The sequence below is a fragment of the Pistacia vera genome, unplaced genomic scaffold (assembly GCF_008641045.1).
Source record: "Pistacia vera cultivar Batoury unplaced genomic scaffold, PisVer_v2 Contig599, whole genome shotgun sequence".
NCBI classification, from domain to species: Eukaryota; Viridiplantae; Streptophyta; class Magnoliopsida; order Sapindales; family Anacardiaceae; genus Pistacia; species Pistacia vera.
In genome coordinates this window covers 177,113-180,243 of record NW_022196444.1, presented here as the reverse complement: position 1 = coordinate 180,243, position 3,131 = coordinate 177,113, and positions in this window count along the sequence as shown.

Here is a 3,131-nt window from a genome sequence, read left to right as displayed (position 1 = left end):
CAGGCCCTTTTGGCTCATATGACCTATTCTTAAGTGCCATTTTTCAGTAACATTCAAGTTAGTAGAAACCAAAGCAGAATTTAAACAATTAGCATAATAGGATCCAGACAGAATATACAAGCCATTTCTTTTTATCCCTTTAAGCAAAACACAGTTATTCTTATAAACATAAAGGCGACCATTTTCAGCTTTATAACTACAACCAGATTCATCTAAGACACCTAATGAAATTAAGTTTCTTTTTAATTCAGGAATGTACCTCACTTTAGTCAACTTGACAGTTTTACCACTGTTTAGTTTTAATGTGATGCTGCCTATCCCTTCAACCCTACAGGCATTATTATTCCCCATGTAGACCGTTTCTAACCTATTCTCCTCATAGTCCTGAAACCAGTCTTTATTAGGTCACATATGAAAGGAGCACCAGAGTCCATTACCCAATCATTTATCTTTTCTGTTTTAGAAACAGTTAAAACTTCAGATTCTTTTAAACTGGACTTAGAGGTTGCTAGGTTGCTTTCAGTATTCCCTTGTTTCTGTTTCTTAAGCCAGGCATAACAGTTCTTCTTCAAATGGCCAGCCTTGTTATAGAAGAAACACTTTCTGGTTTCTCCTTTGGCCTTACGGTTTTGTTTTCCTTTTTTCTTATTCCTAGGCCCACTATCAGACTGGACAGAATTACTAATCTGATTAAAATCACCCTTTCCTTTAACAAAAAGATTACTACCAGTTCTTCTCTGCACTTTAATCTCTAATTCCCTAGCTTTTAATCCTGAAACTATTAAATCTACGCTTGGGACAGTACCAGTATATTGAAGGGCATTTTTTACAACCTGGTAATCTTCAGTTAAAGAATTCAAAAGAATCATAGCTAAACTAGAGTCTCCGAGTTCTTGATCTATACCCTTCAACACTTGGGTCAGTTTCAAGAACTCATCAATATTCTCATCAATAGTCCTAGAGCTATCCATTTTATATGCAAATAAAACACCTTTTAAGTACGCTAGATTAGGAGTAGATTGTAATGCATAAAGAGATTCGAGTTTACCCCATACCGCTGTCGTAGTTTCAAAACCGTCTACCTTTCGCAGGACCACGTCAGAGAGGTTCATGATTATCAGATTGTACGCCTCCTCCTCCAGCTCTATCTTCTTTTTCAGTTTCTCCTCTGACCATTTTGTCACGTCCTTTTCCAGTGCGATGGCTACCTTGTTATGAGATAACAAGGCCTTCATTTTCTTTTTCCAACTATTGAAATCAATTTTCCCATCAAATTGGGTGATTTCAACTCGTGTAGTAGTCATAGTGTTTAGATTTGGCGTTAGTGTTTGAATTTAGGGTTGACACAGAAGAAACCCTAATTTAGTTAGGATCGAATTTGGAACTAATGTCAAGAAATTGACCGGATAATCTAAGGTTTTCTTAACCCTAAGCCTCTAATTTGACTGATTATACCGAAAGCCCCAATTTGTATAAACCCTAGGTTTCAAGAATCACTCAAATCAGACCGAAAACCCTAATCTCGCTCTGATACCACTGTTAAGAATCAATCAAACTCAAATCTAACCTATCCCTTATCAAACATGATTAGCAAACACTTAAGACACAACACAAACAATAATAGAAAACAAGAACCAATAACACATCCAATTTTACCGTGGTTCGTTTATCCCAAAGGAATAAACTACATCCACGTTGAGCTCCAAGTAAAATGGAGGCTACTGCACTATAAGGATCAATCCAATTACAGATTACAACTCAATCAGGAACAGCCACTCAAATCACACAATCATCCAACCTTCAATCTCCTGTAATCTACTTTAAAAAAGACAACTACTACAAGCGTCTCAATCAGAAGAACCCAACACTTCTACTCACAATTTACCCAATAAACTGCAACAGATTACACAAATTGAAGATTACCAAACTAAGAATGAAAACCTAGCAAAGATGAAAAACGCGATAGAGAAGATGAAAGGCTGCTGTGCGTTTCTGTGTAATTTTAGCTTTATATATGTTGACTTCAAGGCCTCATTTGCACCGTTGGATTAGATTAAAACCAAAGGCTGAGATCTGTCACTTAATAAATCTTAAAAACGATAGCGTTTGAAGCTTCACTCAACAGAAAGGTTCACCATTTAATACATCTACTAAAAAATCAGCAAACTAGATATAGAGATTTGTACTTCGAATCCCAAAAGAAGGTATAGAGATTCTGGTAGAATATGATTCGCTTTTCTAGATGATTTCAAATGCTTTATCTATTTAAGTAGTGTTAATGATTTTAATTATTTTGTTTTCACTCAAATTCAGGTTGAAACCTTAACAGAAGAAAATCATCAGTTGGCTTTGAAGCTACAAAATGCATTTGGAAAACTTGAAGCAGTATGACTTCTAAAGATTATTAATCAGATACGCTGTTGTATCACTTTTATAAACTCACAATATTTTTATGGCAAAATAATGTCTTTCCACAAACTATATTTTATATATGAAATTGGTGAAATAAATTTGAACACTTGAGAAGATCAGAAAAATTGTGTTTATTTTGTTTGCTTGCAGATAAAGAAGTACATTGGATTATGTCTAGAATTGATGAACAAACGGAAGAACACGGTCTTGCCAACAAATTCAATAGAAGTTCAAGATACGGTCAATGTATCCTCTCAACTAGCGCATGAGCATCAATCTCGTTGCAGGGGTAGACCCCCATCGGGCAACAGAAAGAATATCCACAAATGAAGACCCAATTCGTTTATGTATTTAATCTATTCAATATGAAATGAATATTTTATGAAAATTTCTATGTTGTATCTTTTGGATTGCTTTTATAGTTTTTATGTGAACTTAAAAAACGTTTGGTTAGCTTTTTTTGCATGAATATTGCAATGTTATGTTGTTTCTTTTGGATTGCTTTTATAGTTCTTTTCCTCTTCTTATGAACAGTAAACCTAGGTTTTCATTTTTAATAACGCTTGATCCAAATTTTTTTACAGGTGTTATAATTGCATAGAAATAACTTCAATCCACAGGCATGCCCATCAAATACAACTATATACTATAACATTAAACAAATTTTAATGATAGATTACACAAACAAACAGATGAAACTACTACCAAAAACAAAGAAC